General features: G+C 34.4%; 1 protein-coding gene and 1 pseudogene across 2 annotated transcripts in view; one reads left to right on the top strand and one right to left on the bottom strand.

Annotated features, from left to right (window-relative positions):
* The window catches only part of LUZP2 (leucine zipper protein 2), a 527,143-nt gene that overhangs the window by 162,994 nt on the left and 348,502 nt on the right, over positions 1 to 15,647 (top strand). The window lies entirely within an intron of this gene.
* Positions 1 to 15,647, bottom strand: part of LOC103351692 (ankyrin repeat domain-containing protein 49-like) — an 83,003-nt pseudogene that overhangs the window by 20,948 nt on the left and 46,408 nt on the right.

Genomic DNA, 15,647 nt, shown 5'->3' with positions numbered 1-15,647 from the left:
CTAGGAGACAGAAGATAAAAGGTGCTGGAATGCAGGCAACTCAAGATACTCTGTTACAAAATGCCTCAGGGGCATTGGGCAACATAACCAGACGATGTTGTGAGATGAAGAGAGCTTTTCAAATGGCATTTATTTTATTTAAGCAAGTTTATATTTCATGAAAAAATCATGATAAAGTGGAGAGAAGAAATAATTACTTGATATCTACAAGAATAGGATACAGTATCAGATACTAATGTATTAAACTACTTCATTTTTAAATCTAGCTATTTTATAAGAGTATGGTTAAAGTCTCTTAAATAAGTGTAGCAGTCCTCTAGGTGTAATCTTACCCCATCTACGGACTACTCAATATAATTGACTAAAACGTAGAGAAGAAGCTATATATCTATGGAGACTTTGGACCAAGGTAGCAAACCAAAGAGTCTACATAGAGTAACTGGAAGGAAGATAATCTACACAGACACGGATTGCTAAGTATGTATGAGAATTCAATTAATTAACTTTAATGTCTACTAACATTAAGTGATATATGCCTTATATTTAAACTAACTTCATATTTTACACTGTTTTAAAATGTTCTATGAACATCCTTATTAATAATATTAATAATATTGTCCTCATTTAATTCCTCCTAAAAGTGATAATTTAACTTTTTAAATAAATTTTTATCTTAATTCTTTGAATGTTATATGAATTGAAAATTTAGTAGAAAGTTCTTTGCAAGGAATGAAGATATACCTTAGTTTTTAACATTTTTTTCTTTATTTTGCATGGATATTTAGCCTGAGTTAACTCCACTGAATCTAGTCAGAAAAAAAAAATTTATCTACCTCCTATAATATTTCATTTTATGGAAAGATGAAGCTTACATGTTGCAGAGACGTATAAAAATGAGGTTTATTATTTTTTTGAATATCAATTGTTTTATTGTGAAGTGCCATTAAACATGAAAAGAAGTGATATTTTCAATTTACCCCCTTTGTTTCTAATTCACACTGATGTAATTAGGACCTTGAACTAATTTGTGCCAACAGGGAGTTTTTTCAGAGATTAAGGCAAATATTAGTCTTTTGTTAATTATATGCAGTTTTTAAAATTATAATTATTCATTTCATTATGTGAAGCACCTTAACAGTCTGAAAAGGACCTTTGGAAACAGCTATTCGGGTGTTTTCTGACATAGTGATATTGATGGTAGCTTTTAGTTTGTTTTACAGGGACCTTTTTAATAACTAGAAGTGGAGGAATATTTTGAATCACAATGTGGAAATGAACTACTAGTGAGGGATTATGTGGTGATGGTGAACATTTAGGGGCTAGAACCATAATATTTTTAGATTGTAGTTGTTTAAGAAAGTGCTATCAAAGGTGATAACATGAAAATTATTAAAACAAAAGGTTAAATATTGTACCATTGTGATCATAAAGAAACTTTTACAGAGGAAGTGGTACATTTCAGAGTAAAAGTGCCTCTTTAACAAGTCTTGAGAGTAACCGAATGTGTGTGCTGAAATGCTAGAGATAAGTGTCTGGAATTTAGTGACTGGCTGTCCTGTCCATGGGAGTTTGACCTAAGAGAGACGTTCCTTTAGAACATTTTAAATACCTAAATTGTGTTTCTCACCAATCACTGGGACTAGGTTAGAAAACGCTCTGTAACTGACTCCTAAAAGCTGAGTGTTGTGCTAAGAAAGGTTTTAGTGTATCTCAAATTCCCTCTTACCAGGCTTCCCCAACCCCTATGTAAAGATTATTTCTAGTTTACAAATAAAGACACTGACACTGGCATCTTAAGTGATTCACCCACCATTACCATCTCGATCATAATTTAAACACAGCCCTGTTGAGCTCTGAAGACCTTATTCATTGCTGCAAAGAATGAAGTCTCCTATTCAAGAATTTGTAATCATTGAAACGCTCTGCAGATTAAACTCAAAATGAAGAAGTTTAATCTATTCATGTTAGATTTACAGTATTATTTGGGAAGAGTCCTGATTTTCCAGTTTGTAAATAATGTAGAAACAAGTATTCACATTATGCTAATTTTCTATTTCCATGTAAGGAATTGTCAAAAATCTCTAAGTATAAGCAGGAAATAGGCCTGTGCTACTAAGCAGAGTAAATTGATGAATGAATTGGCTGGTAAATCAACTTAGAGAGGGAGAACAGAGCCTGGTTACGTAAGTCCATGTGGAATATTATGTTGGTTTTCTGTTGCTTTGTAGCAAACCATTTGGGGAGTGAACCAGCAGATAGAAGATCTCTTTCTCTGTTTCTTCTTCTCTCTCTCTAGCTCTGACTTACAAAAATTAATAAATAACTTTTTAAAAATGCATTCACTGTAGATCTCAGTTACTCAAAAACATTCAAATAAGGAGGATGCCCTTTCAATTAATCTATGATTTATGACATTATTGGATACAATAAAAGATAAGATTTACATTTTTGAAATTTTATTTATGATATTAAAAACAGGACATCTGGTTATGAAACTTATGAAACTGTGCTTGTTAAATAAAAAACCAAATTGCAAAATAATTCAACTGCTTGAAATATGGAGGTATAGTTTTATGAGAATTTTAATACCTATGCATTAAAGAAATACAATTTCTGCATGGGTAACATTCACATATTGCTTAGTAATTTCACTTCATCAAAATACTTTAAGCATGCTATTGGGAGAGGATAAAATGAAATTTAAAGATAACATTGATTTTAGATACCTAGTTGTATTTCTAGGTGTGTTTTACAAATGAAACTACTTAGCGTTCTTTTCACCTTTTATGACATTTCATGCTCTTTCATTATAAAAATGCAATGCAATATGTATTTTACCTTACTTCTTCAGAAATGCTTTCCCCAATTTCCAGGCAACAAATGACTGTTAAATCACACAAGAAATGCAGCTTGAGTTATTCTGTTTCATTGCATGTGCCCAATAATTGAAATAAAAATCTTATATTAGTATATGAAGTTGAATGAATCTTAGTGAGTATCGTGCCAACTTAGAAACACACTTAACACCTGTTGCTTTTGTGGAACAATTATTATCCTTGTAAGACTCTGTTGGTCTGCTCAATGGGCTATAGACAGATGTGTGGATCATATGTCATCCTTGCACAGCTGGGGCTGCAGAGTCAACACGTACCTTTCTCCATTCATGTCTTTTTGTCAGCACAGCTGTATTTTTCAGTACATTGACTTTGAGTATTGCTAGCACCACTGAGCTGTTTTCCTTTGTGTTGAAAGTCTGTCTTATTCTAGAATTGGATATGTCTCTATTTCTTAGTTAATGAGATCTAGGTTCATAATTACTAAAATTCAGTATATAGTCATTTCTTTTTCAAATAAAGCTTTCACACAAAAGCGTGATTATAGTTAACTGTATTGTATCATGTAATTCAAAATAGCCAAGAGAGATGATTTTGAATGTTCTCATCACAAAAAAAGATAGATGTTTAAAATGATGGATAGCAAACTATTCTGGGATGATCAATACTGAATATATGTGTAGCAAAACCTCAAACTATACCCTAGAAAGATATATAATCATTATTTGACCCTAATAATAAATAAACCAAACAGAATACCCCTTTTTGACTCTCCACAGTAATTTTACCACTCTCCTCACAATCACCAGTGTCAATTTATAGAAAGCTGAGTGTCCATAAACAGTGAAACAGGGAATTTCAAATTCTAAAGTAAGCAGAAAGTCAACAATTACCAATCGTTTCTGAAAAAGGCAATCAAAAATTTAGCAATAGATAAGAAGCACCAAAATCAAATAACAAAACTATATAAAAGGCATTCAAAAAGTTCATGGAAAATGCATATTATCAAAAAATATGCAAGGATTTTAATTTTTTACCTCCAAATAAACTTATCTTTTAATACTACTTTCCATAACTTTTTTTAAAAAGATGTATTTATTTGATAGAGTTACACAGAAAGAGGAGAGGCAAGAGAGAGAGAGAGAGAAGACCTCCATCTGCTGGCTCACTCCCTAGCTGGCCACAGTGGCCGGAGCTGTGCTGATTCAAAGCCAGGAGCTTTTTCTGAGTCTCCCACATGGGTGCAGGGGCCCAAGGTCTTGGGCCATCTTTTATTGCTTTCCCGTAGCAGAGAGCTCAATCAGAAGTGGAGCAGGCTGGACTTGAACCAACATTCATAAGTGATGCCAGCACTGCAGGGCACGGCTTTAACAGGTACGCCACAACGCCAGCCCCTTTCTGTGACTTTTGAAGTCCCTTCAGAAATACCTAAATAGCTGGACCTGCGCCATGGCTCACTTGGTTAATCCTCCGGCTGCGGCACCAGCATCCCATATGGGCACTGGATTCTAGTCCTGCTGCTCCTCTTCCAGTTCAGCTCTCTGCTGTGGCCTGGGAGGGCAGTGGAGGCTGGCCCAAGTGCTTGGGCCCCTGCACCCGCATGGGAGACCAGGAGGAGGCACCTGGCCTCCTGGATTGGCCCAGTGGCGGCCATAGCAGCCATTTGAGGAGTGAACCAATGGATGGAAGACCTTTCTCTGTCTCTCTCTCTCTCTCTCACTGTCTACAACTCTACCTGTCAAATAAATAATAACAAAAAAATTTTTAAAAATACCTAAAGAGTTAATAAGAAAATGTGAGACTTTGAAATAAGCACACTTTTAGGGAAGTGAGGAGGCATTATATCTCCAAAATAAAATAATTTGTGATGAAAAATCACTAATTGTAGATCATAGAATTTCCTTCTATAATTATTTTATGATTACCTAAATATCTACATTTAAATATGTAGATTAAAAATTAGATACTATTTCAAACTTTCTTAGTAAAGAAGATACTCAACTAGAATAAAATTTATAAAATAGCACTATTTTTAAATCTGCGGAATTAACAGTAAGTTATATAATGTAATCCTTTCTCCTGACCTGGAAAAGAGATTTCTCTGAGAGAAATTCAGATCTTAATCCTGGGAAGGGCAGTACCTACAGAAAAGGTCATTATTAAGTGAAAGTTGTGTTCTCAAAGTTTGAATGTCAAAGAATTTTTCAGTGTTATTTCTGAAAATGTGATGGAGGATTGTCTTAGCCGAAGTGTCAAATGAGAAAGTAAATCAATAAACCTACATAAAACAAAAGCAAGACAATCACATTGAAAAATGGAAGGAAGGAGCAATGCATGGTGGAGAGACATATAAACTGACATAATTGTTATTTGTAGTCTTATTCCATTACTTTGTACATGTCCCTTAATCATTGCAGCCCCCTTCATTAGCTTACATATGAAATATTTTCTGAGAATAAAATGAGATAATATATAGAAACACTTTTTTTTGACAGGCAGAGTGGACAGTGAGAGAGAGAGACAGAGAGAAAGGTCTTCCTTTGCCGTTGGTTCACCCTCCAATGGCCGCTGTGGCCTGCACACTGCGGCCGGCGCACCACGCTGATCCGATGGCAGGAATCCTGGTCTCCCATGGGGTGCAGGGCCCAAGGACCTGGGCCATCCTCCACTGCACTCCCTGGCCACAGCAGAGAGCTGGTCTGGAAGAGGGGCAACCGGGACAGAATCCAGCGCCCCGACCGGGACTAGAACCCGGTGTGCCAGCGCCGCAAGGCGGAGGATTAGCCTAGTGAGCTGTGGCGCCGGCCCTAGAAACACTTTTAATAACAGTAAAGTATTATTTACATGTTAAATGGCATTATTAACTTTGTCCATGAAGATCCTTTAACTGTTCATCTGCATATTCAAATACACTGTATTTCAGATCTCCAAATACATGTATTATTTAATATATAAACTTAAGCATGCAGTTTGAAAGCACATTGTTTTAAACGTGTTAAACTATGCACTTTGTAGAATAGGTGGCTCTCTAAAAAAGACACAGAGTTTGGACATTGAACAAGCTGATATTGATTCCCACAATTTCTGACTTGCAGTTTAGATTTCTAGGAACTTTGAGCTCCCAGCAACTCAGTGATCTGTGCAACATGGCAAATGATGAATAGACTTAGTCAAAATTATAAAGTATACAATACAAGCAGACTGAATTTTATGGACTCTTGGATTAGCAACACCCTTTACATTTGCATTGACTGAGAAGAATTGACTTCCCATAATCCAAGTACCCTAAAAACCAAGGTTTCTGACTTTCAAAGCAGTAAATTTTCCAACACACCAAGAATGAAGACAGATAATATTCTCTAAGTTTATTAATTAACATTTATGGAAATAAGAACAGTTAAGCAGGAAAATTGCAATTACTAATGTCAGTGTCAGATTGGGCAAACACTGTTGAATATAGTAAGGTACAAAACAAAAAATTCATGCTGCCCTCAGGGTTTCTTTTGCAAATTGTATTACATTTTAAAAGGAAATCTTATGTGATTTTCTTGCCTTTTTAGTTGTTTCATTTGTTTTGTCTGGAATATTTTTTTGAAGTAACAGAAACTCAACTCCAACACTAAGGCATAAAAAGAGAATGAGAATCAACTGATTTTAAAGAAGAATCTGGGTAATCTCCTGGTCTCAGGCATAGCTAGATGTAGGCACTCCAAGAATGTCTCAGGATTTAGTGTGTATTTCTTCATGTCATATTATTTCCCCTTGTAGTTTTATTCTCATGTTCTCTCTTTCTCCATGTGGAGACAAATAGGATGCTAGATCATTTGAAATGTTATATGCAGAAATTACCAAACAATTTAGAAAGAGAAATTTGCATCCACTATGTCTTAAAAATCTTTGGGATATTCACTGAGCAGAAAGGGCCCATGTACCAATCACTGTCGTCGAAGCTATGGAGTCCTCCAAGTGATCAACTCTCCATGTGACACAGAATCCCTCAAAAGTTAACTCTCCTAAAAAAGGCACTATGTTTTTCCTAGAAGGAGAATAGTTGCTGTTGGGAAAGCAACACATACTTATTATATGCCTATTTGATGATAGGGTACAGAATAAAATAGGGTACCCATTAAATAGCACATTCCATACTCTTTATTATTACTACATAGCTTGACTGTGAAACTCAACTCTCTTCATGAGAAATGAAATGTACAAAAGGCTTATGAATAGAAGGAGAAAAACAAATTAAAGTACATCATGCAACTTGAATGGACACTAGATTTTCCTGGATTTTTATATGTATTATGTCTTGTTTTCTAATCAAAATTTTAAAATGCGGGGCCAGAACTGTGGCACAGCAGGTTAAACTGTTGTCTGCAGTGCCAACATCCTGTATGAGCGATGGGTTGAGTTTTGACTGTTCCACTTCTAAGCCAGAGCCCTGCTGGTGGCCTGGGAAGGCAGTGGAGGAAGGCCCATGTGCTTGTGCCTCTGTACTCACTTGGGAGAGCAGAGGGAGCTCCTGGTAACTGGCTTCAGTCTGGCTCAGCTCAGTTCAGCCCTGGCCATTGCGGCCATTTGAGGAGTGAACCAGCAGATGAACGAGATCCCTCTCTCCCACCCTCTGGCCTTTGTCTCTGACTCTCTGTGGCTCTGTCTTTCAAATAGATAAATATTTTCTTAAAATTTTTCAAAAAAATATAACCAAACTTGCAGGTGAATCTCTACAATTTTCATTAAACTGTTATTTTCTTTAGTCTGGGTTTAAGCACCTTGTAAAATAGAATCTCATTAACTTGCTACCAGCAGGCATAAAAATGCAACTAGAAAGGGAGATCAGAAGATCTAAGTTCAAGGTCCAGCTCTGACACTTTTGAGATCTTGGAAAAACGTTCGTTTTGACTTTAGCTTTCTTACTAGTAAAATGAAGAAGTTAGCAAAAGGAATGTGTGCACCTGGGTTTATCCAGAAGCAAAATTAGTTTATTCCCCACCATGAATCAATTATTTCCTTCTTTCAAATTAATTATTTATTGTTCTTGAACTTAGTTCCTTGGAAGTGCAGTCCTATTCCTTGGAATAAATAAACAAATAAATAAGTAAATAATTTCTGGACTTGCTAAATGTTTGTCTTATTGGTACTAATGATTTGTTTTTAAATGAGCTGTGCATTTTCATAGGACTAATCTTTGGGGATTATAATTAATGCTACAATTGTTTTAAACACAGAACCCTGTCAATGAAACATTTTTTCTATTCTGTCTCCATCTCTATGCATTGGGCTTTGAGAATGGCCACTTTCAGGTCTTTAAGTGTGTGTTGGTTTGTGTTTTATTTTAGGCAGATGCCTTGTTATAACTCCTAGTAATCGTATGTCCTTGATTTTGTTATAATATTAATGTTTGATATTTGCAAAAGTGTGTTTTGTTAGTTTTTTGCAAAAAAGATACCTGGTCTCTTTCTAGAAGTTAAAAATGTTGATTTTTTGGTTTAGGTAAAAATCTTGAAAATTTTTTCCTGAAGTAAGAAGAAAATTCAGAATCTCTATTGATTAGATCTTTAATGATCTTTGGTCACAAACATTTCACATTAAACAGGAGTACAAGCAAGGGCTAAAGACAACAATCAAATCTCAAGACGCCCATTTCATTATTATACATTTTTGTATTCTATATTAACTACTACATATCAGAGAAAATATATGATATTTGTTATGTGGGGACTGCCTCATTTCACTAAATGTAATGGTTTTCAGTTGGACTCTTATTGCAAAGAATAGGATTTCCTCTTTTTTTATGGCTGAGTAGCATTCTGTTATGTATATATACCACATTGATTTTATCCAGTAGCTGTTTAATTTTTATACTAATTTTCTGCATCTTTTCTTATATAAGGATTATTATGGTCTCAAAAATGTTGATAGACTCTGCAAGTTAGCTCCATGGTATTGCCATTCTCATTTTATAGCTGAATGTATAAAATCAATCATGTCAGAATACAAACTTAAGACCAGTAGATCCTAGGATGTGATATTTGAGTTTATTTATCATACCAAGTGCTCATACTTGTAGCTAAGTGTAGACCACTACCAATTTGATGCCATGGGGCTCTTTATACTTGGCTAATTTAGAAAACACATATATACACATTTCTTTTGGACCACGTTTCTCGTAATTACAACAATGAATTTGCTAACCTGTTTCATTTTCTAGAGTTTTTAAATAAAATTATAGAAAATCTTGTTAACATTTTTTCAAGAAATATTTCTGATAGTTTTGGATTTTCTTCTTTTATTTCATTAAAAGTGTTAAGTTTTCTTATAAAGTTAATAGTTAGCTTTATGCTTCTTTCAAAAGTAATAAGCAATTGCTACTAGAAAGCTTCATGGAATACCTAATTTTTACCTTTATGATAAGATTGAGGGGCTTGGCACTGTAGCATAGTGGGTAAAGCCGCCACCTGCAGTTCTGGCATCCCATATGGGTGCCGGTTCCAGTTTCAGCTGCTCCACTTCCAATCCAGCTCTCTGCTCTGGCCTGGGAGAGCAGTGGAAGATGGCCCAAGTCCTTGGGCCACTTTACCCACGTGGGAGACCCAAAGGAGGCTCCTCCTCTGATCAGCACAGCTCCAGCCATTTTGGCCATTTGGAGAGTGAACCAGTGGATGGAACACTTTCTCTCTCTCTCTCTCTCTCTCTCTCTCTCTCCTCTCTTTCTCTCTCTCTGTATTTTCCCACTCTCTCTCTCTCTTTCTCCCTTCTCTCTCTCTTTCTGCCTCTGCCTCTCTGTTATTCTGCCTTTCAAATAAATATATAAATCTTTAAAAATAGATTGAATAAGCTAGTTGGGTATAGCAATCTGTACCTAACCAATACCAATCTGAGTTAGCATAGTTTCATAATGCACTTCCATTTTCTATTAAAACTAGTTATTGCTCAATATTATTCTTTCTCAAAGAAATCCTGAGTATTTTGTCTATTTATATCCTAGCAGAAGAGTAAGTTTTTCATATTTCAAAATTCCTACCTACACGGCAAAAGTATTTATTCAATCAGTATTATGAATTTAGAGTTTGATATAAGGAATGTATTTAATAGTTAAGCTTCCCACTCCATAAAACAGGATACATCTTTGTATCTATAAAATCTTCTTTTATATCTCTGTAGCTTATGTTTCCCTCCGATAGATGTTTTCTCTTATTTTAAACTTTTTTTCTAATTGCTTTAATTTTATTCATAAATTATCTATAATATTTTTCTTCTTGGATTCAAAATATTCCCCTTCTGTGACTTTGTTAAATGTCATTTTTACCATTTTATTGATAGGTTAGATTTCTTTTAATTTACATTCTTTTAAATAACATTGCTGTGACATCTGTGCACATGAAAATTTGATTTTTTGAATAGTTAATTTTCAGATAGATATCCCAACATATCAGGTGTTGACATTCTAAGGGTTTTCCTGCAATCATCACAAATACACAAAAATGAATTTTCAAAACAAATTTCAGATATTCAGTTTGCCTGTACCAAGAGTCTGATGTCCTCCATGACTCCCTTTTTTGATATTAAAAGTGGAATACAAACACTCTACAGGGAGAGCAAGTGTATGTAATAGATCCAAAAAGAGTCATGTTCTTTGAGTATTGTACTAGCCCAATTGAAATAGGTTTTCTTGCTTTAACAAAAAGATAAGGCCTCACTAATGATTTAAAAGCATAAAGCTAGCCCAGTAGTCATTAGGCAAAATGAGTAAGGAGCAAACATTTTAATTTAGCTTTTGAAGCAATAGGCAAACATATTTATTTTTTCCTTTATTTTTAAAATGTTATCAGCAGGAAATAAAATCAGTCTCAAATTGGCATACGTAGAGCTTATTAATAGACTGACAACAAACATTGTGAGTGAATGGACTTTTCAGCAAAATACATTCTGAAATAGCTGAATTTGTAATTGAGAGATACCTCTCAATAGTCTGTGATTTATTAAATGCTGTGCTATGTAACTCGATACAAATATTGAACCAACTTATGCACTGTGGGGAAGGAATTGTATTATTATATATTCTGAATTGTTCAGCAAGCCCAACTTTTTCTTGCTTACTGAAGCAAATCTTCTGCTGAAGCCTTTAGTCCCTTTGGAAGTAGCTGTAAATTTTCCACTACGGTAAAATTTGTCTCCATGGGAACAATACAGTACTAATGTCTAAAGAGGGTTAAACTTGTAATATTTGCGTATCCAATTTATTAACTACTATTTTGGGACAATCACTATAAATTCTCTAATTTTTGTTTTATGACAAGATAATTTATATTTGTCATAAAACTTCTGCATATTTCTGCATTTGCTATTGTGCTTCATTAAATTATGTTTCATGTAATAATTTAATAGCACAAAGATGTTTGAGATAAGGCTCCTTGTGATGATGTGAGTTGCCTAAGATTACATTGCCTAAAATTAAAAAGAACTGATTAAGCCTCAATCTTTGTTCTCTCCAAAATTCCTGATTTACCACCTCATTTATTATGAGAGTATGCAAATACAGTGACAAAAAATGATTAACAAATTTTAAGTTAAATGTTCAATGTAAGTAATTAATCTAAATTTTGAAATTTGCCAAATATCCCCTTTCTTTAACCCCCTGAGGACTATAGTCTATTTTAAAAAATATTTTTGTATCTTTCCCCTTGAAACAAAGGTCATGATGTTAGTAATTGGCAGTTAAAAAATTATTTGCCTCCTGTGTTCACTAGATTATGCTATTTTTGACTCAACAATGCCCAGTATGGCTTCGGAAGCTGTCCCTTGTCTCACCTCTACACTAGCTTTGCACTCTACACCATGTTTGAGAGGGACCATAAGTGACTTGAGCAGGGGTTGGAGCTGGGGGTAGGCATAAGTTTTCTGCTTTGATTTACAAATCCTTTCTTTTTTCATTCCAAAATTAGCAAACTCTCTCTTGAGATTTTTCTCTCAGTGTTTCCAAACTTGGCAGTGTGGAGGTTTTCAGTTGGATAGGATAGTGCTTTGCTGTGGGGACTGTCCAATGTACTGTAGGATGTTTAACAGATGGGACATTCACACCCCAGTTGTATCAACTAAAATGTCTTTAGACAATGCCAAATATATCCCAGGAGGCAAAACTGCCCACAGTTGAGAAGCAATGTGTTGGCCCCTTTTTTTCAAAGCAAAAATTCTGGGAATCCAGGATTATTGTACTACTCTTTTTTCCTTACTATATATTCAATTCTTAACAACCCCAAGTTTGCCCTATAATTACTTTGCTACAAAACTTCTCATTAGCATTGCTATCAATCTTGGAATAGATAATCCCCTTGGTTGCTTCTCTCTCTTAGATTTCTGAAATATCTGAGAACTCTAATCACTCTCCACTTAATAAAACTACTTTATGTAAAGCCAGAATTTGAAAAAAAATGTTTTAAAGAATAAAATTTCCATTCATCATTACCCTACTCTGTATGGTTCTCTGGATTAAATATTCATTCTACATATTTTAAAGCCTCATAATAATGATAGAATAGAAATAATTAAACTCCTTTGGTACTTTCAGCAACAGTCTTCTTGAAGCTTAGTTGATTTTATCTCAATTTCAAATATTTGTATTTAGTTCAGAGTATTTGCATCATCTTTTATTTCCTTTTTCCATTTGCCTATAAAAGAGAGCAGGTAAGCTTCTTTTCTGGCTAGTCACAAACATCTCCTTCACCTCTTGGACATTTCTCTGATTACAGGATGACACAAACTTTCCTCATTGCTTGTTCTGTGATGTTTCCACTAATAAATTTCTCATCCCTCTTCACATTTTTATTTTCACTAGGAATCACCCAGAAGATAATAAGAACTTAAAATCAAAACAAAGAACAATGTGGTGAAGTAACAAAATGCAAAATAAATGCAAAGTTGTAGATTGCCATGAAACCTTTAATATGTTTACTAATTGAATATTTACAAAGTGACTTCTACTTATACCTTATTTTATCTAGTGCATACTTAACTATGGTGACGTGCTCATGTACAACCACTTTATGAAACATTACTCCATAATGTTTGCAAACAACGAAACACTACAGAAAAGAAAAATTAGAACAATGGAGTTGGATTCACTATCTCTATCTCTGTTTCTCATTCCTCCCATTCCTCACCTTGCTCTTCCCTTCACCATTTAACAATTCCATTTGTAGGAGTCAATGGGCTTTCCTTTGTTCAGTGACCTCACTATCAGAATTGTGTAAGAGGGATCCAGTGTTGTGCCACTGCAGATTAAGCCATCATCTGCTAACTCCAGCATCTCATTTATCAGAGTGCTGGTTCAAGTCTTAGATACTCCACTTCCTAACCAACCTTCTGCTAATGCTCTTGGGAAAGCAGCAGAAGGTGGCTCAAATACTTGGGCCCCTGCCACCAACATAGGAAACCAGGATGGAGTTACTGGCTCCTGGGTTTGGCCTAATCGAGGTATGGGTATTGTGGTCATTTGTAGAATGAACCAGCAAATAGAAGATCTCTCTTTATCTCTCACTCCCTTTCTTTCTCCCCCTCCCCCTTCCTGTCTCCCTCTCTATCACTCTTCCTTTCCAACACATAAGTAAAACTTGGGTGAAAAAAGGGATTGGCTGAAGGTATTTTCAGAAGTTCTAGATAGTCTTTCCTCTACCTCCTATAGCTAGGAAAATACATAATGATGCAATTTTGTCTTAAAAATCTAAACTCAATTTTTACCTAGAAGTGTTGTTTATGTATGACATACATCAAATCCTGACTAGACTTTTTAGTTTATTTCTAAGAATCTAGCCAACCTTTTGAAAACTGCCTCCTTCAAGTCAGAAATTGGAATACAGTTCCATCTTCACAGCTGACATGACCTTGGTGTTTGTCTTTTGTCCTGTGATCACTTTGAGAAAATTAGGTTGTAGTTCAAGGATGAGATAAATCAATAAGCCCTTTAAAGTGAGATTGGGTTATCTGAACACTAATGTTATGCCATGGACTGATTTGTAGGTGAAAAATAGACTCCATTTTCGCTAACACAATAACACAAGGAAAGATGTTTTGGCATTTCTGAACTTTGTATTGTGAAACTTTCAAAAATCTTATTTAAAAATATTATTAAGTACAAGAAAATCCCTTAATTTTCCTGAGAAATTTTATTGACCATAGATGATGTGGGATTATTATTATAAATCATAAAGCAATTTCCTCAAGGTAAAATATGTTGTACATTTGTTATATTTCAGACTTTTCATAATGTGGTCAGTATGTCAGGAATATATTACTGCATACCACAAAATTTATTTTCTGTAAAGATTTTAAAAATGAAACTATGTGCATTATAAAATAAATATTGTTTATTTATCCAACCTTCAGTACATGAGCTCAACATTTCAGTAAAAAGAAATGATGCTTAGTCTGGTTATTTTTTTGCTATACAATGACCATTAGTGGAAACAGTTAAGGAAAATAACCTTTTTAACTCAAATATTTTAACTTAAAACATTGAAGAGACATCTGATTTCAAGAAATATCTGATTGGATATTTTAAAGTTATTTTGTGAATATTTCTGTCCTACAATGCACTTTTTTTCTGCTTCTGAAAGAACACAGAATCAAAAAAATGCTAATGGTATGTTTTGCTCTTCTTTATCTAATAAGGCATAATTGAAAGATAAGATTAGAGATCAGTGAAATCATATTGGGCCAGAAAAGATCTTTTTGAGAAAGAGAGAGTTTTACTGGCTTGGATTTTTGGTATGAAGCCCTAATGACTACAATGGCATAGCTACTGCCAGTTGCATAAACAATGTACAGATGGTATAGTGAAGATATTCTCCTTCAATGTGTATTTTTATGACTTTCTTCTACAAATCCCAAAGCATCTGTAAATAGTATAATCCAAATGTCTTACAATAAAAGTCGCTTATACTCTCATTAAAGTATAGCAATCCAGAAATTGGAATGTAACAAATGATGACTATTTGCTCATAAACTCAGTTAATGAAATCAGAAAAAAATATATAACTGGCTAATATGATCAAGATAAGAAACACTTTATTTGATGCACAAGTAGCATTAAACTTTTCTCAGTGATGTCTTGTATTCTAATGTTCTTTATTAAAAGAACATTACAAATATTGGAATTGAAAAATTTAATGGTAAGCACTAACAACAGACTAGTTAGGTGTCATGTTTTAGTGTTTCTGCCTCCAAATGTATATCAAGTATATTAATTTTAAACTATTCCATATTTGACCATTTTATTATGGCTTCCATTCTTAACTACCTCACTCTACTAGAAGAGTGTCCCTATTTCTTTCACTGTGACCTTCCTCCAAACAATTCTCCTACAACACAACAGATCTTTGAAATTGTAATCATTCTCTGCATTCACAATTTTTGCACTTAGAATAATACAATAATGATGAAAAATAATAGATTGTCAGTTATTTTCCATGTCTCATAAAGCGCTGTAATTCCTTGGCCTTATCTGATCCTCCAACTCTTTTGTGCAACCTTGTCACCTTTCTAGGCTTAATAGACTGGTAAATGCCCATGGATACCCAAGATTGTGCTGACCTCAGAACTTCCACAAATGTTCTTCCCTCTCTCTGAAATACCAGAGACCCTAGTCTTCCCAAAGCAGCATTCTAACATTATTTAAGATTATTTCTGCAACATCTTTCCTGATAATGCTGGGTAGATTTGTTTAGATTCTCTTTCAATTGTTCCTTGTATTTTTAAAACTATTTACCACAATTTTAAAAATATGAGCATAGACGTATACATGATACATATACTTGAGAG

Source organism: Oryctolagus cuniculus, chromosome 1 (assembly GCF_964237555.1).
Source record: "Oryctolagus cuniculus chromosome 1, mOryCun1.1, whole genome shotgun sequence".
Classification (NCBI taxonomy): domain Eukaryota; kingdom Metazoa; phylum Chordata; class Mammalia; order Lagomorpha; family Leporidae; genus Oryctolagus; species Oryctolagus cuniculus.
The sequence above is the reverse complement of the archived record's forward strand: the minus strand, read 5'-3'. Positions and strand labels throughout refer to the sequence as shown.